The sequence below is a fragment of the Bombyx mori genome, chromosome 1 (genome assembly GCF_030269925.1).
Source record: "Bombyx mori chromosome 1, ASM3026992v2".
Classification (NCBI taxonomy): Eukaryota; Metazoa; Arthropoda; class Insecta; order Lepidoptera; family Bombycidae; genus Bombyx; species Bombyx mori.
In genome coordinates, this window is record NC_085107.1 from 2,270,046 (window position 1) to 2,290,551 (window position 20,506).

Consider the following 20,506-nt stretch of genomic DNA (forward strand, 5'->3'; position numbering starts at 1 on the left):
TAGAGCGCTTGTCATTTATTCCGGCTACCATTGCAATATACAATTTATAAGAACGAGAATGTAGACATGATTAAAATCACTTTTACAAATTAATTGATCGACAATCTTATATATGTCGTGGCGGCACCAGGGATGGCTAAGCGGTAGTTTCCGTCATCATTCGTATTCGATTGAACTCAGTTTAGTCAATAAAACTTTCCGAATAATAATTATTGAAACTAAACACACAACTTTCACAATGACAGGGTAAACCGACAGTTTCGTTCCACATAACGACAGACTGACTGCCCTCACTGACTGAGACGGACGGACCATCTGATACGGACTGAATGACTGTCTGACACGGAATGCCACGACTCCACATGTCCACGTACCGCCATTTTATACTGTGACGTTACGGAGTCTACCCTACATTTTGTGATATTTATCAAAACAACATTTCATTATTTAATATTACTAAAAGTCGTTAACCACGACATATATAAAATTCTCGTGTCAAAATGTTAGCATACTCCTCTGAAACGGTTTGACCGATTTTTATAAAGTTTTATATGTATGTTTAGTAGATCTGAGAATCGGCTACTATCTATTTTTCATACCCCTTAGTGATAAGAGTTCTCCACCCCTAATATTATTTTTTTATTTTTTGGACTTTTTTTTTTTGTTATAATGAGGCATTATGTAGTTTTGTTATTTTTAATTCCCTCATCGTTCACAGCGCTACATGCCTCTTTCACTCATTTACCACATCCTTACACGCTTACAATATTATTATATATGGCAAAACAACGTTTGCCAGGTCAGCTAGTAGTATTATATATAGAGGTAATTTTAATTAAGTTAGAATATTAAATTCTTAATTGCACGCCTTTCCACGAACATTTAATGCAAATACGATTTCTAAATCAAAACGTAATTACATTACGATTTAACTTAATCTCCGTGATACGAATTCGCGTTTCGATATTAATTAATAGCGCTGCGTATCGAGAGGTTGTCGGCTGCCCGTCGTAATAGTAATCAGTCGGATTCGTGCAGTAATCAGCGAATCGAATGCATCACGTTTACTGCATGTGTTTGAGCGAGCGTCGATCATGTGTGTAACTACGTCGCGGCTTATACTATATATAACTACGTGTCATCGGAACACCGCAGATTATCACAATGACCTGATTAAAACATGGATGCTTACTTGAATGTGATACTATGTGATATCTCTTCAATCGGTCCCTCATTGCTGAGGATCGTGACTCCATTTGATTTCGTCAAACAGCTGTCTCCATCGATCCCGTTCTGTTGGTGGAGTGCGTCGCTGACAGGTATTTTAAGTTACTCCGCTATTTGGTCCGACCATCGTTTGGGACCGCTACCTTTAGGTCTTTTTCCCTCGATTTTACCAGTCGCCACAAGGCGTTCCAAATTGCTGGTGTCCATGCGTGCAACATGACCAAAATACCGCAATATTCTTTGTAGGAAAGTGTTGGATAGACGTTATAATAGTTGTGATATAAAGCGCGCTTAAACCGAAAATAGAATGATAAATAGAAACGATGCGGTGCTCGATTTATAGAAAATCAAAGTACAGATTTTTGAACACGTACTGATATTGGCACTCTTGTCGCACCAGGAATTAATCACTAGTCACCGTGTTGAGTCATCTGTATTCACAGGCATCTTCTTATACGATTAAAAAATAAATCAAATTATGACTATTCATGTTTAGCAACTGCTTTGATTTATTTGCATTTAAAGATCCCACATATACTTCTAGGAGCTTTGCAATCTATGTGCGCTACGTTAAATCATTTGATTGTGTAAAAATAAAATCTGAATATACACATTACGTGAAAATCTCTTCAAAACCAAATTAAATCATATGCTTGTAATATGATAAGAACTTAAGAAGAAATTAAAAATTTAAATTACTAATGTGCAAAACTTGGTAGTTCATTCATATACTTTATTCGACGCGCATACTACGATGTTTATAAAAATTAAAAAAAGATTAACGAACAATTTATACATAAAATATGATCACATAATTTCTTAATAAAAACATTTTTTTCACCCAAATTCCTTTGACTCCTTAGGAAAATTAATGTCCGGCTATTTTATATACATTTCCGAAATTATAAAGAGCCGTAATATAATTCTGGTTAAAAGCTTTCATCTCTAAATTACTTCGCTAACTTTTGAACCGCAGAATGAACACGTCGCGGCGTCGTACAAGAGCACAGCATTTCATTTAACATCGTTACTTCGGTCCATATTGTTTTCAATTTTGTCTGCCTTATTTTTACCTTCCTTTTATAATTTATATATGAATTTACCTATATATACCTATATATAAATGCATTGCTGTTCTTTAGTCTCGCTAAAACTCGAGAACGGCTGGACCGATTTGGGTAATTTTGGTCTTGAATTATTCGTGGAAGTCCAGAGAAGGTTTAAAAGGTGAAAAAATATGAAAATGCTCGGAATTATACAAAAACAAACAATTTTGCTTTCCCTTTGATGTGTCCCCCGTCGGACGGATTCCTTTTGTTGTTTTTTTTAAGCTTATTTTATACAAAAGTTTAGGTCTTTTATTTATCGATTGAGGCACTACCAAGTCTGCCGGGTTAGCTAGTACTTTATAATTACTCCAAATCGAACTAATTAAGCTGTAACTTTTCAAACATTATATAAGATCAAGACAAGACTAAAATATAACACAAAAGAAATATGACAGTTTTATCAATAAAGTAAATATATTTTAGAAACAATTTTGTATTATAAATTTAACGTAAAAGCCAATACATAACAGTATGGTAATACCACGGATGTTTTCACTTGATCAATCTTGCGAGTTTGATTTTATAGCACGATGTTATTTCTTTATCATGAAATTGTTATTCTTGAAACCGTTTTAGGTACTTAATTAGTGTGAAATAATTTAATTATAAAATTGTGGGACTTCCTGTTACCTAAAAATAAAATTCATCAATTACTGTTAATAAATATCATGGTTTCTTTGTGTTTAATAAAAGTTTACCGTCTTACAATAGTTAACATTATACGATTCGCGACAGTAAGATAACTGTCACTTTGACATATGTCATAATATAAAACTTTGTCCCAACATATTTCCTGTGCAGTTATTGCATTTAAATAATTATAACTAAACTAACTAATAACTAAAACCTTTAGGTCAAGTCTCATTTTATATTAATTTATATTCTTATTTTTATGAAAATTGATAATATGAAGTGAAATGAAATGAAATGCAATGAGGTGAGATAATATGGTATGAAATATAATCTCAGTAAAATGATGGTCATTTACTGAGACTTTATCAGTGGACTTTTAGGAGGATCCCGAGAAGTTACGTTCGGCGGATTTGTTTGATTTTCCCACATTTGCGCACTTTCACAGATACTAAACAGTTAATAAACCACCGTTATTACAAATTTAAACCTGAAGAAACACTAAATAGACAGAATAAAACAAATCACACAACTTCATTCCTTGCGTTCCCGCCAAAAAGTCCTCAAATAATTTGAGTAATATTGACAAAGGATCGCGCGGTTGCTTCATGGCCGGTAAACACAAGCGGGCTACGCACAAACCTCTATCGATCGCGCTTACAACTGTGTGTTATGAAACAGAAGGATGTTCGGTCTCTGCTTTTTAAAGGATTTTGTCTTTTTTGTCACTATATCGAGGAGTGAAAGACTATTTGGTTTAAGCGACATTTTTAAAACTTTACCGTAAATCCATTTAACGTTTAAAATTTAGAAAAAAATATCATAACAAAAAAAATTTCTTCAGCTATTTGAATAGAATAACCTTAGTTGAAGTTCAGTTAAAAATATCGAACTGTTGATGCTAATACCAAAGAAAACGCGTCTTTAATTACAAAGATAAATATTACGTATTAAGCGAAATGTCGCTCAAACCTAATAATCGTTCACTCCTCGAAATTATTATTCGGAATACATTTGTCAAAATATTGGCGTTCCTGTAAAACTAGTGTATTGATTATTATTTTTCTAAGAGGTCGCTTAATTACACATTGCTTATCGAGTGGCTTTTTACTAATTGTCTTTTTTCACTGCCAATTTGGTAAAATCATCTGCTGCGATTTCCTTAAGATGGTTGACTAAGGCCTCGATTGTATTGGAATATACCCTATTTTTTTATTTTTTGTGATAAGCTTTTTAATTCTTGCATTTGGAGGAACTTGGAAGGGAGTGAAACGAATCAAAATCACATTGTAAATATAATAAAAAGTAAAACAAGAAAAGATAATTAAACTCATTATAGTTAAAACCTGCTACTACAAAGAAAAATTGTTGACTTAAAAACAGTTTTTCACCTATTTCATACAAATTCAATATTATTTGATTTAGTTTCGAAGTGAACGACAACCCTACCGGGATACGTCAGGGCCGGAATGAACGCTACGCTTAAATGGGAGGTCTTAAACCACTGTGAAGTTATAAAGTACTGTAGAAATGGGATCACTTTTTTATTAATGAAGGATTGGGCTTACTCCACATAATTATTGAATATTATATTTATATATATTAGGATAAATATACCTAAATTAAATAATATGCATTATACGAAAATGAGATAAATATATAATATATTTATACACTATATATAAATTACACAACACACATAAATTAATAATATTATATTATATACACGTACTATATACATACATACAACAAAATATGTTGACGTTATGTACGTTACAACACGACACTGCTGGACGATGTAATGGAAACTGACAATTCCACTTCATAGATCGAGATTGGTGCAATGTGTGAGGGCAGTCAGTTGAAAGATTTGAACGGACTACACTGCTGCTAGTATTTTACAAATCATTGCTCTCGGACAAAAATATTTGTTTTCTGATAATTTGGTTATTGCAATTCTGTTTAATCTATTTCTGTGCTGATTACTCCTTCTTTTTCCTTTTTAACTTCTTGTGTGTGTGTGTGTGATTAAATAAACTGTTTGTGCATCGTATACAGAGTAACATTATTTAAAACCACGTACCAGATCCATCACGATAGTTAAAAAGGCATACACGTGGCACACAGTGGGCACGAATCAAACAATGCGACTACCGGTACCGATACTGATTATAACTATACCGATGTTCAACTCTTGCAAGACATTTGTCTAAAAAAACATAGGCACTTTTAGAATGAAAGAATAACAAGAAGTAGCAATGACTAAAATTCACAAAATCAATAAATTTGCGTATTTACTAAACACCAAACATTACCTCATAGAATAATAAATAAGGCTTAGTATTTTTTTGTTTCTTCTAACTTAACTATGATTTAAAAGTGGGTTACTTTTAAAGGGCTTTATTGTAATGTTAATGAAGTAAACCCCTATATTACTCACATACTCACACTGGTGTCACTATTATAACAAAAAACGAGCAAGGCTCAATGCGGGGGGCGCTATCTTCGTTCACTGAGTCCGCGCCTATGCAACTTTGTGATCGATATGTTTCAAGGGTCGACTACAACCTGTTTTTGAATAACTATATATTTTTTGCAGTGTGTACATTCAGTATAGATTCTTTCAAATTATTGATTTACTACTAAATGACTTTTATTTATTTTCATTCAGATATTTCAACAATAGTATTATTTTATGAAGGATTAATTCCTTAAAATAATTTTATTTATTATTATATGAAGTCTCTTTTAATTTAATTATATTTAATTAAATTTAATTTATATTTAATTTATATTTTTGGAATTTTTATTCTATATCTATATAATGATGGAAGTTAATAAGAAACATCTTGACTATATCCCCTGAATAATTTTATGCATCAAACAATTACATTATTGGCGATTTAAATTTATAAAGAAAGTATTTAATTAAAACTAGTTTTACTGTTTAATCGCGCGTCTATTATTGACGATGTTTTGAATATTTTACAGTTTTTGTGGTCGCGATCGACTGCCCACGTAACCGCCCGTTAAAATCTATATATTAATACGTGAAGCAAAAACTTTGTATCTCTTTTTACGAAAATTGCGCGGACGGAGGAGTATGAAATTTTCCACACTTATAGAGAATATATAGGAGAAGTGCACAATGCTTTTTTTTAAATAATGCATAAAAGATACATTAAATCAATAAAGAAAACATTACACACACTACATACCATGTATTTGACGCACACACGCATGCATACTATTTATTGTCAAACTTTTGTTCTTGACGTCTGTTGTCAAATTGAGAATATATTAAATATTGTGTGCCTTTGTTAATATTTTTTATAGTGTAGTCTTGGCAAAATTTGTATATAGTATAAAATACAATCATAATAGTGTACAAACTTACAATTCCAATTAATTATAGTCGAATTTCGACTACTGCGGGACCTCTAGTAGTTTTAATTGTGCATATGACTAGTAAAACCAAAGAAAATACTAAGAACATTTAAAGCATTTTTATACGTTAGTACTACATTAAAATTTTTCACAAAGATCAAACGATCTCCCTCTCACCGTGAGCATGCTTAAGAGGAGGCCATTGAAACCAGTGTCTGAAGTGGAGTACTCTTAAGGCGGAACTCTATCTGAGTGGCCGATGAGGTGAATTGGTTTGAATTCAATTCAGTTCATAGGTTTGTTCGCTTACAAGGACCCGTTCGCCATACCGTCACAATTCAGAACAGGTTCAATAGTTTCCCTGAACGTTGCCTGTACTGTATCGAGGATTCTCGAGGTAGATAGCGTTTTGTAATTAAAACTACATTTATTATATATTCTATAGTTATAATTGTCCGTTTTTTAATACGCTATTATTAGTTGTAACGGAATCTTTGAACATGATTTTGACCCACTTCAAAACTTCGGATAACTCGAAATTTGGTATACTTATTAAGGACCGATGACAATTCAATATTTAAAACAAATTGAAAAAAATATATTGTGAAATTGAAATCCAACTAAAAAATGAAAAATAATAACAGTTTAAAAAAACTAACAAAATACGCATTTATCGAAAATCCAACTATAACATAGAAAATAAATTTTAATAAATTTGAATTAAAAATAGTGTAAGAAAAATGATTTTATTAAGCAATAAAAAAAAATAAAAACCGAAAAAAAAAAAAAAAAATCGTCAGATCTTCTCAGTGGCTCGCGTTCCCGATCCGGCGGTAGATTTTGCGAAGCACGGCTCTTGTTAGGGTTCGTATTAGTAGCGTCGTCAGGTTTGAGCCCCGTGAACTCATCTACTAGCTCGGCGAATCTAGAATAACCCCTCGAGGTTACTAGAATAGATAGGAAAAAAAAAGAAGGCCACTAGTAACTTCTCAAACATAAAAAAAAGAGTCAGACACTATAGGCATGCTCGTTTCAAGCTTCTAAATCTGTCAGTTCTATGCTAATCCACCGCATTGTAGGCTCGTCTCGCATAGCCGAAATGCAAATAAGTACGAGTACATACATAACTAATCTGTATCGAGTTTGGAGATACAACTATGGTTTGGAGATGTAACTATACTTGAAACCTTAGAACTTGTATCTCAAGGTGGGTGGCGCATTTACGTTGTGGATGTCTATGGGCTCCAGTAACCACTTAACACCAGGTGGGTTGTGAGCTCGTTCACCCATCTAAGCAATAAAAAAAAAAATAATTAAAAAAAAGTACAAATTACGGCATTACTTCATTTTATATCTTTTATAATTATACTTTATCTATTAATGGTGCTTATAATACTGAAGATACAGTTAATCCCACCGCTAAGCAGGTTCCTAGAAGCTATTTGGAGCGGATTAAGTAAGCCTTAATAAGCGAGTGAACTTTGAACTATTTGAATAGGAAATGATGAGGTTATTACTCGTTAAGTCATTCGTCTGAATTCTGATTTCTTATTTATATAATTGTCAGCTGTTGTTAGCAGTTTTTATTCCTTGAACTGAGTTAAAAAAAAAGATTTTACTTCTTTACTTAAGTTGACACTAGTGCACTAAAAATTAGTGTTCATATTCCGTTCTCCGTCGACATGAGCTAATAAATTTTTAAGACACATTTTGTAGGTTTTTTTATGATATTTTTCAAATTCAAATCCCAATTGAGTTATTCGAGAAATCGGTTTAAATAAAATGCCGGGGTGGTATTAACAAACTAACTAACTATAAACCATTAATTGAATGAAATTTTATTATAAAAAAAATAGTTTTCCACTAAAACACGGACTTCTTTTTGATACTAACGATGAACCGCCGACCCCCTTGGTTACCTGTGGACTCTCTTTAGTTCAGTTACTATTATTTTGAAAATGGCGTTCGTTTTTAAGTAATATGTAAAACGTAAAATTATTAAAATGAGCGTTCTTACTTGAGACCTTAGAATTCATATCTCAAGGTGGGTGGCGGCATTTACGTTGTAGATGTCAATGGGCTCCAGTAACAATCGGTTAATGGTGTTAACTGGTAGGCTGTGAGCTCGTCCACCCATCTATGCAATAAAAATAAAATTCTAGATTTTTACGATTTGGAATGTCTCCGCGATTGAATGTATATAATATAGATTTTATCACGGTACGAATACATTGGAATTATGTGATGAAGAGAAAAATCAGAGAAATAATGTTAATCATTTTAATTTTCTTATCATTAAAATATACAAACATCTTATCGAAGATTTAACATTAAAACCACTAGCAACGTGCATTCAACTTTGAAGCTATTTACACGAAATATGAGCACGGGCGTTGGGCAGGACACACTTATTTATCTTCATTAAATACTACACTGTTTTATTTTTTTCAGTTAATAAATCTACATCGATTTTCATTCGTATTTCGTTCATTCGATTCGATGTATCATTTAAAAACCCATCAATTTCGCATGACCGATCAATGCAATTGCTTTGAGCCGCGTCCCCCGGTATATCCACAACAAGCCGATTTTTTCTGACGAAACGTTCGGAACAAAAGCAACTTGTATATTGGTTTGTAAAATAATTTAAGCTTTTTATTTATTTATTTATTGCTTGGATGGGTGGACGAGCTCACAGGCCACTTGGTGTTAAGTGGTTACTGGAGCCCATAGACATCTACAACGTAAATGTGCCACCCACCTTGAGATATCAGTTCTAAGGTCTCACGTATAGTTACAACGGTTGCCCCACCCTTCAAACCGAAACGCATTACTGCTTCACTTCAAGTTACATTGATAAGTTGAAATACTGGTTTTACTGGTGGTAGGACGCCTTGTGTGTCCGCGCGGGTAGATACCACCACCCTGCCTATTTCTGCCGTGAAGCAATAATGCGTTTCGGTTTGAAGGGTAGGGCAGCCGTTGCAACTATACTGAGACCCTTAGAACTTATATCTCAAGGTAGGTGGCGCATTTACGTTGTAGATGTCTATGGGCTCCAGTAACCACTTAACACCAGGTGGGCTGTGAGCTCGTCCAACCATCTGAGCATTAAAAAAAAAGTTAAAATGAAAATTAAAAAATAATTAAGTTAGTAATCGGATGGCACGTCACGTCTCTACATTTTTTTTTTACTACCCTACCTAATCTTTGATGGTCTAAGGGGTATATACCAGTCCGTAATATTTTTGAACAGTCTACAGTCAAATAATAAAAATATCTCTGTTGTTTTCAAAAAATATCTCTAATCTTTGAAGTTATTGGGTCAAGTACGGCTTCAACCTTCCGACGTCTTTGATAAACAAAATAAAAGGAAATCGACGACGAGCCTACTCGGAAAACATATTTCATCGCATTAAGGAAACAGTCGAAATACAACTTTGATCATATGTAAATAAAGCATATTCGTAAGTGTGTGAGACCACCGACGAAAATAAAACTCGTACCGTGAAATGGAACGTGGACGTGAATTTTTCTTCGTCTTACGCCCGAATGAGTCTTTTATTCTAAAAATAATATTGCGGTAAACTATAATACGTTTTTTATGACGGCTGTTTAATCTCGGCGATTCGTTTTAAACCTCTGTCATCGTTCGTCTAATTTTGTTAACATTCATTACGATAATATCAGTTCATTAAACTCATCATCATCATCGACCTTTATCTGCCCATTGCTGGACATAGGCCTTCCCCAATGCCTTCTACAGAATGCGGTTTCCGCCTTCCGCATCCAACGGCTTCCCGTCGTGCGCACCAAGTCGTTGGTCCACCTAGTTAGAGGACGCCCCACGCTCCTGGTATCCCATCCATCATTAAACTCGCTTTGTGAATAATCAGTAGTGATATTCGGTTCATTTCCTTGAAAAGGTTTTCATATTTTTTGGTAGTCGTCGTGGCCTAACGGATAAGACGTCCGGCGCATTCGTGTTGAAGCGATGCAACGGTGCTCGAATCCCGCAGGCGGGTACCAATTTTTCTAATGAAATACGTACTCAACAAATGTTCACGATTGACTTCCACGGTGAAGGAATAACATCGTGTAATAAAAATGAAACCCGCAAAATTATAATTTGCTTAATTACTGGTGGTAGGATCTCTTGTGAGTCCGCGCGGGTGGGTACCACCACCCTGCCTATTTCTGCCGTGAAGCAGTAATGCGTTTCGGTTTGAAGGGTGGGGCAGCCGTTGTAACTATACTTGAGACCTTAGAACTTATATCTCAGGGTGGGTGGCGCATTTACGTTGTAGATGTCTATGGGCTCCAGTAACCACTTAACACCAGGTGGGCTGTGAGCTCGTCCACCCATCTAAGCAATAAATAAATAATAATAATAATAAAAGAACGAACAGAACAATGCAAGGATATTTATCTCCAAGTGTTAGCGGCGTATCTGGTTTGATATCATCAGAACAAAGCACCTTGCTTTTGTCTCGCGAAAAATAAAAATAAAGTGTTCTTTGTTGCAAATATTAATTCTAAACATTCTTTTTGGTATTTCTGAATAAATAATAATTATGTGTTGTTAGAATTTATTGACTTCTTCTTGTAGATAAACGAGCAAATATAACTACAACTGTAGGCAATGCTATTAACAGAATTACCACGACGAGTGATCTACTGTAATCATGTAGATATTACGTTAAGTGATATTTTTTCTTGCTTTATATAAAAGCTACGAATTTTACTGGCGAAAAAAAAAAGCGCACCAAATATTAATTACCTTGCTAAATGAACCGAAACAAAGAAATTTCAAAGTATACGGGACATAAAAATGGTGTTTTGTATAACGGTGTTACGTGCTCGTACGAGCCCACAATATCCTATCAAGAGGATTTACAATAATAAAATCATTCTTGAAATGTCTAAATTGACACGTGGTATTTTAAAGTAGAGATAGGATCGTTGGCTACATTCAGCGCAGGGCACGTGGAAAGTATGCGCGCGCATCACCCCCAACCCCCCTCCCCTCCCCCCAACAGCCTCCGCGCGGGAAGGGAGGCTCTATCTTTCGATGCAGTACAAACAAGTCTAGCGGAACATTTTACTACAGTAAAAACGTTGTTGCGGTTTTCATCTCATATTTACATGAAATTCCTTGTGTACGTCCCCTATGATCAAATGTATGATCTAAATGCCATTACAGCTATATAATGCAATCTATTGTAACAATTGACATATTATAACCATCCATGTAAGAAAGTATATAAAAACTAAATCAAGCTCTTAGCGAGTGTATGCGTAAGATGTATGTGATGCAATTCGAATTTGGGTTTTTAGTCAAAGTTGATGTACTGCATAGACTTGAACTAGGTTCACGTATACAATACTATAGTGTTCCTAGAAAGAGGAGCTTCATTGAGGTACCCCCGCGTAGCGGTGCACTGCTGCCCCCCTCACCCCGCCCCCACAGCCCCGCTGCGCGGCCATACTGAAGTGAGCCGATGCACTTCCGTAGTCCTCTATACATCGTAGACGGCGGAGCCGCGATGCGCGCCGTGCGCCCTGTTCCATATTTAATACCTGGCACCCGGGTAACCTTGAATCGATATTTTACCAGTAATCAGTGATTGTAATCGAAAACGTTAGAACTGTACAGCTGGCGCTCGGGACTATCGCGTGGTGCCTCAACAAAGAACACGTACGTGTGGGAGTGTTATGTCTATACACGAACGTAGATACTCTGTATATTTGTGTGTGTCTGTGTCCTGCGTTAAGACAATTTAAGAACTGATAGATCTTCGAAGCTTTGATTCAATTTATATTAATTTTTGAAATGTACGTCGTAAGTAACAAGTCTACTGAGATATGGTACGACTAACGGACTGGCTCGAGTGAAGCCTTAAAATAAATATTGTCGAACTTATTTCACAGTGTTCGTGTTTCGATCACAATTGTTAATGCTTTATGAATTAAGCCTCAGTTTTGGAAGTTCTTTGATGAAAACATACATACATTGCGGGTTTTTTTTCGTGGCCCAGCTATTGAACTAATTCGAGTGAGGTCTTTGTTAACAAATTGTATAGTGCGGAAATTGTAATATGACTAATGTATGTGAGATACGTCTATCATATTATCAAGATAATGTATTTATTCAAGTATCATAATTATTCATGTTTGTCAATGTATAATTTTCCATTCATAGTTTCATTCCAATATTGTTTGCTAGGTACTGTTTTATATAATGCGTAAGATTGATTGATTTTTTTTTTATTGCTTGGGCGGATGGACTTGCCCCCGATCCGTCTGATGTTAAGTGGTTACTGGAGCCCATAAACATCTACAACGTAAATGGGCATAAGTTCTGAGGTCTCAGTTTTTACAGTACAACGGCTAGCCCACCCTTCAAACCGAAACGCATTACTGCCTCACGGCGAAAATAGGCGGGGTACTTACCCGTGCGGACTCACAAGACGTCCTACTACTACCAGTAAACTTTTTGATATTCGATTTTTTTTTTCGAATTTCCACGGTTGCTACGTTTGATTTACAACCGTAGCACGTGGACTACTGCTGCGTAGAGCTACGGCGCTACAGGACGCTACGAAGTCAAGACATTTTTCATCGTTGTCCATAATTTATTTGTTTAAATTATGTAATTTAAATTAGTTTTTATATTTCGAGTTATAATCTTATCAGCACTGGTTGAACCATGGAACAAGTCATTAGTTTATTTTATGTTACGTATTTAAAAATATAGCTTATAAAAAAAAAAATATTATTATTTAAAACTAAAAATGTATTCTTATAAATCCGACATTTCCTTTCAGTTATTCTCAATGATCGGGTGGGCGTATCTTTAATAATTCGCAAAGCAAATTCAAATCTTCGTCCTTTTGTTGCAGGAGCGGCGTTACGTCATCAGCGGGCGGCAGCGTGACCCACAAACCGAAGGAGGCTCATTTACCGCACGAAACTGTAGTCCCACGGGGATGATCGCCGGAAACGATGCGGCGGCAACATCTGAAACACACGAAGCGCATCCTTCGCAAGGCATGAAATTCTTTCGCCACTGGCTATCGCAAGCTCACAATCGATTAGCAAAGCACAAAATTCAATGGACACTCAACTTGTGCACGCCGAACTGCTTCAATTGGCGTCTTCTTGTTTCTAATCCGGCCCGATGTTCTTCTCAACCCAGAATCTTCGATTCATTCACACACTTTTATTTTTAATAAGACCGACAACTTTCTCCACGAATCGGAGACTCGATCGATCGACACAGAGTGCAACCAGCGTACGCGAACTCACCCCTACCTAGACGTATCTAGGTCGCCGCATCGTAGTAAATATTGCACGTACGCGCCGCGGTGAATGCATGCGTTATATTGAATGCGGCATTTTATCGTACCTGGTGAGGCGGAAGCGCGTTGCGGTGTGCCGAGCGGAGCGGTGGAGGTCGGGCCGCCTCATCCGTCGCGCGATTAACTGCAGTACATCGCCCGGCCGCGGACGCCGCTTCGGATCGATACGATCGCGATCTCGCGGCACATGGGGCGCGAACGAGCTACGAGCTACGGGCGGTGCGAGCGCGACCGCGGCACTCGCGCGTTTAAGCTTCTCAACTTGCACGGTCGATGCGGGAATCCGCGCGCACCAACGACCCTACTTTGGGCGCAAGGAGCACCCGATCGATATCGTGGGGCTTGCGCTGCGTCTATACAGTACGCTACTCATTATTTGTACGACTACATACGAAGCGGAAGGTGACGGCAGCGCCCGCGCCGCCCGTCCTACTATACCGTCTCGATACTCACGCGACTTGATCTACGAGTACATTGATTGGTCCCGCACGCCGGCGCAACACTCGCGTTTAGTCGATGTGCTTGCAGTCATTTAAATTCATAACGTGAAAATTTTATGAAGCGAATCGCAATGATCCAATCGCAAATCACGTTACACACATAAAAGAGATGAACGAATATGTTCTTGCTTAAGTCACTTTTTTTTTATTGCTTAGTTATGTGGACCAGCTCGCGGCCCATTTGGTGTTAAGTGGTTACCGGTGTCCATATACATCTACAACGTAAATGCCGCCACCCACCTTGAGATTTAAAAATCTAAGGGTTCAGTTTTCATAGAACAACGGCTTAGTTAGGCGCTTTATGCCACAATAGTATTTGTATTTACATTTATCTCGACTTTACAGAGAAAACGATAAGGGCAAATCGACAAGATTTGGATTTTTTAAATTTAATACTTAAAATCGTAATTGCTTCTAACAATTTTTTTATTGCCTTTGTAGGCAGACGACCATACGGCCCACCTGATGGTAAGTAGTCACCGTCGCTCATGGACGTCAGCAATCCCAGGGGTAGAGTCTAGCCGCTGCCTGCAATAAAAATATAATTTATTATATGACAAGACTTCTACAAAACAGAATTAAAAAAATTACTTTAGGAGGTTCAAAAGTACATAGAATTTTTTTCGAAATTACTGACTAACATTAAAGTCTGGTATGCGGGTGTGAAATAGAACTAAAAAAGTACTTAGTCTAATCTTAACTAAGTATTACAGTCGATTCGTTTGCATGAAGTAGTCAAAACGCGATACGCTGCGGTCGGAAAATCAACACAGTTTTAAAGTTTGTCGAATGCGAAGGAATACAAAGCGAGCAAAGGTTGTGGAGTACGCGGTATCGATCGGGTCGCGCGGAAACATGATGTATTATTAAGGGACAGGCGACGAGAGAACGCAGATTCGTATGTGGCTCATGACGTGCAGAGAGAGCGTATACGTCTAAATTATTTAAATTTTTATTACATATATGGGTGGACGAGCTCACAGCCCACCTGGTATTAAGTGGTTACTGGAGCCCATAGACATCTACAACGTAAATGCGCCACTCACCTTGAGATATAAGTTCTAAGGTCTCAAGTATAGTTACAACGGCTGCCCCACCCTTCAAACCGAAACGCGTTGCTGCTTCACGGCTGAAATAGGCAGGGTGGTGGTATAATGATCATGATAGCTACTGAATATTTGAACAGAAGTGGCCGACGAATTAACTGAAATCTGCCTACGGCGGATGCAGTGCACGATTAGTGTCCCAAGCAATTATTACTAGCGGATTGGACGATTTAAAACCATTACCGTACATAGATGAGAAAATAATAAATTTGGTGTCGCTGGAGGTACGTTTTACGAGCGGTACATGTCGGGGAATTGAGCACCGCATTAAGGACCGCGTTCATACGAAACCGTAATGTAATTTAATTTATTTATTCGAACCTCTATTTATTGACTTGTAATCTACAAGAGTGGCCCTTCGTTATTTTCTGTCTTGACGTTAAGTGCCTTTTCATTTCTTTTTAATGCGTAAGAGGGCTCGATGTCAGTCACACAACACACACAACGAATAAATAAAACACAATTGGTATTCAACCGGTTTATAGAAATCGAAGTGCCGTCGATTTCACTGATCCGATTAAAAATTGCTTTGTTTGTATTTCATTAGTGAAACTCTCTCTGTTACTTTCTATGGAGGTATTTAGCCCTACTGTACCACGCTGGCTAGACGGGTTGGTACAGGGTTTAATTTCGAGTTTTTCTTCTCTTGCACTGATGTCTTGTGCATATTCTCTTAGTCGGTTCTTACGACTCCCTGGGATAGTATAGGGGTGGTGACACATTGTATTCTTATAGGTAGCAACGGACCGGCCGCTCTGGAGATCAATTGGAGAGGCCTATGTTCAGCAGTGGACAGTGGACAGGCTGAGATGATGATGATGATGAGTGAAACTCAGTTATGTGCTTAATTCCGTGAGCAATACTCGGGACGTAATGACGGTAGCACGAGTATGATACCTCGAGGTCACTTAAATAGGTATAAAAAAAGACCACTCACATTCCACTCACATTGAACTGGATCCTCATGTAATCCTCTCCAGTAGCTGGGCACCCCTGTAATATTTTTCTAGTTCTTACTAACAACTGAACCAAATATAGTACTGAAGTTTTAGATTAGATTGCATTACTGCTTCACGGCAAAAATAGGCAGGGCGGTGATACCCACCCACGCGGACTCACAAGAGATCCTACCACCAGTAATTACGCAAATTATAATTTCGCGGGTTTGATTTTTACTACACGATTTTATTCCTTCACCGTGGAAGTCAATCGTGAACATTTGTTGAGTACGCATTTCATTAGAAAAATTGGTACCCGCCTAAGATTTGAACACCGGTACATCGATCAACACAAATGCACCGGACGTCTTATCCGTTAGGCCACGACGACTTCATTGTAGTACAATAATTTTGCAATGCAATATTCATGTTTTTTTTTTCTTTTTCAAGGTGAGCCGATACCGGATTTTGATCGAAACGAGGCCGTCCAACATCGAGTTCTATATAATTTAGGGACTGTAATGATGTAGTGATTAAGCCAACATTTGTGCGTAGCTGTGCGAAACTTATTTCAGCTCTGCATTCGCGTCGACCGTGTGTACTGGCGCGTGACACTTCACGCAGCGACGACGATCATCTTGTGACGGCAAACGGTGATGTATTACTATAAAAAGAGTATCATTTTCGTACATTCATTAATGTACAGGCTCTACGTGAAGGTATATTTTATATATTACTATTTATAAGCTGATTTTGGACTATGCGAGTCGATACGTGTGTTAAAAACCCTTCGCTTTTTGCCTAAGCGTAGGATGCTCGCCGATATAGAACTGTGGTAAGTTCAAAGAAACGAACATATGAGATTCTGTTTCGACTTCTCATCTGCGTTTAAAAAAAATAGAAATCCTCCGAATGACATTGTCAAAAGTAATGTTTGTAAAATTTGAAACTTACCGGTTTGATGATAAGGCGTGTTATCAAATCACCGTATACTTAGCATAGCTTTTAGGGCGCTTCGATTGAAGTGCGAATAATTCAACTGCTGCATAGACGTAAAGGTATGTCAGCTAGATTAAGTACAGACCCTGAATTGGATTATATTACAGCAATTCCCTATAATAAACCGTTTGTCGAAAACTCCCGCTGAAATTCGGGGTTTAAAATTATTATTAACTGCCGATGATATAAAGGCCCAGAGACTGTTTTTTTTTTCGTTGGAAAACAATCATACATTACGGTTTGAAGTTCAATTGAGAATTCGACCGCGTGTTTTCAAGGTGATCTTCGACGTTTGTGTTGTGATGCTAACGGGTTCCGGTGACGGCTTAATATTAGGTTAGTGATAATCTCCCTAATCATTCCATTATGAAAGGGCAGCTTCTAATCCGCAATCTTCAGTTTCAGCCCATCGATTTTCATTAAGCATCGGTCCATGTCAAAATTCTGTCTTTTCCTGACGTAGAACACCGCTTCAGGAATTGGAGTGGATCTTGGTACCGCACGTGCCATGGAAAGTGCTCTGAGGAATTGTTCGAGATGATCCTGTCACCATTTTTAACATCGGCATCACTCATTACATATGTCACACCCAAGAACGTTATTGTGAAAATCACAAGAAAATAATGGAAATGGATAAAACTTTGTGCATCAAGGGGTTATGTAATGAAGACAAACACAAAACATCGTTCGTGGAAGCATTACATCCCTATGAGATTCATAGGATAATATTTCACCTGTCGTCAATACGTACAGGGCACACGATGATTTACTAGCGCAATGTAGTTGTGTAGCGTTTCGTGTATTTTGTGAAAACATGTTTGTAGCGTTATTTTGTATCGGTTTTCAATGTACGATAATTGAAGAGGTATTTTTGAAACGTCGTATTGAATTCAATTTCAATTGATTACATTTGATTTTAATTGGATTCATGCGTGTTTCTAATTGCGTCCCTGACTCCCTTGTCGTGTTAGGTAGGGGTAATTTATTTATATTTGTTTTATTCCACAGCATGCTGATCAACCTGATTGACTGACCACAATATGATGATGTGCCACTCTTCGAAATTGATCTCCGTGGTGGCGGCGTGCGTAACACGTAACATAGATGAAGGATTCGAATTTAATTTCGACTTCTACTAAACTTCGAGGAATATTGGCTCAAGTCAGCTTGGAAATAGCAATGATGGTACATCATTTTACTTTTGTTTTCTTTTTATTTACTAATGATGAGATGGGTGTAATGTAAATAGGTCCGGGTAGGTGGCACCGACCTGCCTCTTTCTGCGACGAAGCAATTATGCTCTCCGGTTTGAAGGGTTGAAACAACCACTATACGAATCAACTGGCGCTTCGATGTCATGTCTCATGATGGACAACTTTAAAGTCTGATATCTATATACTCTGGTCACCTCTTAACACCAGATAGATCACTAGCTAGTTCACCACTTCACCCATCCTAAGATTTATTTATTTTTTAGTTAGCTTCACATGCCGTTTAGCTGTTTTCCGATATGTGAGCATAAACGCAAATAATAACACGATTATTTTTGCAGAAACAACGTAAAGAAACGCCATAAGAACATGCAGTTTTTCCAACCAAAGCCAACGCTTCTCAGTAGTGAGATTGCGCTCCGATTTGACGGTGAAGTCATGATTAATGACTGAAGTCAATGGCTACTTGAAGAGAAAGAAATACGAAGTCGTCTTGGCCTGAAGAATATTTTTTTGTATATTTTTTTTTTGAAGAACAATTTTTGTTGTTTCATTGATTGAATTATCAATATTTAATCCGCCTTACCAATTGCAGTTGGGCTTGTTTGAACTAAACGATTCGAAACGACGAAAAACGATTTCTTGGCCGACAGATATTGCATTAAAATTTTCTGTGTATAAAGCCAGTTCCACGTCGTTTGTCTTGTGTTGCTGCTGTATATTAATTTGTACATGGAACAGTCAATCATTATTTAAAAAAAAAGATATTGTAACACATGGAACAGTGAATCACTATTAAAATGAAAAAAAGAAAAACTTATTGTAACCACAGTATTTTTTTGGTAAAATAAATAAGTTGTACAAAAAGTTTTAAGGTTTATTTCTTTAAAAAAAAAAACTTATATTTGAAAGTAGATCACAATAATCCCAAGGTTTATAAATCATTTGACAAAGAAAGTGAAGTTACGGAAGAGCTTTTATGCTTTGAAAATTTTTGTACCGAGTGGAACGAGAACTCTCTTGAATTGTAGTAGTGCTGGTGATATCGTCATAAGAGTTATAAATTAATGCATCGCAAAACACATGGCTAATGTCCTCTTATCGCCAACTGTCTATACTTCACACACTCCTCATTCCGAAAAAATGAATTCACTACTTTGCATAGCAATCTAAAAGGTTTTCGTTAGAGTTTTGATACATCGCCGTATCGACGCGCGTTCGTTTGGAATCTTCAGCATAGAAAGTCGCATTAGTGATCTTATACATACATCTGTTACCCTGTCTAATGTTAAGCAGTTTTGTGGATAATCCCTTGAAAATGATCTATTTTTATTTATTTATTGTCCTTGTAAGCAGATGAGCATACGGCCCACCTGATGGTGAGTGGTTTCCGTCGCCCATGGACGTCAGCAATGCCAGGGGCATACTCAAGTTACAAGCATACTCAAGTTTCCTTTGCGTTCCAGAAAAACGTGATTTATTCAACTACATCAAGAACGGATTGTAACTCGCTAGTTTATTATACCAAATTCTGTGACTTCCACTTCAAGTATACACGTGTTTCAAGTGTTTACTTCGCGCCGCGTCGTCTATGGAACCCAGTAGCAATATAGACTATGAGCTCGTCTTACTACATAATATGTGTTCCATTTTGTTTCACAGTTTCGCATATCGCCAATGTGATTGAGTTGCACAGTTGGTACTTCAGGTATTGTTTGTGAGATAGAATCATTTATAAATGATATACCTAGTCTATAGCTGGTGGTAGGGTATGTTGTAAGGGCGCTCGGATAAGTACCATCACCCTGCCTATTTTTGTCCCGAAGCAGTCATGCAGTTTGAAAGGTGAGATATCCGCTAAACAATTGATACTTAGACCTCTTTTACAATGTCATTAATGTCTATGGGCTCCAGTGACCACTTAACAATAGATGAGATGAAAGTTTGTTCATACGCAATATATATTCCGCGATAGACTGCAAAGTGCACACAATACCATAATATTTACGTAATTAAAGGCTTTCATATCTGCTGCAAG

The 20,506-nt window shown here is 37.0% G+C and overlaps 1 protein-coding gene and 1 long non-coding RNA gene across 4 annotated transcripts in view; one reads left to right on the top strand and one right to left on the bottom strand.

Moving 5' to 3' along the window:
• Positions 1-13,926, bottom strand: part of LOC101742128 (glucose transporter type 1) — a 194,716-nt gene extending 180,790 nt beyond the window's left edge. The window contains exon 1 of one of the 2 annotated variants that reach the window (XM_062676557.1): positions 13,762-13,926. The gene's annotated coding sequence lies outside the window, so the exon portion shown is untranslated. The remainder of the gene's footprint in view (positions 1-13,761) is intronic. The other variant, XM_062676710.1, reaches the window with a different exon arrangement.
• On the top strand, positions 11,655-19,335 carry LOC119628890 (uncharacterized). Of its 2 annotated transcripts, none has more exons than XR_005245018.2 (3): positions 11,655-12,051; positions 13,256-18,442; positions 18,810-19,335. It is a non-coding gene; the product is annotated as an uncharacterized LOC119628890 (long non-coding RNA). The 2 variants fall into 2 exon arrangements; XR_009977095.1 differs by having other exon boundaries at positions 12,051-12,188.
• Positions 19,336-20,506: the final 1,171 nt, after the last annotated feature.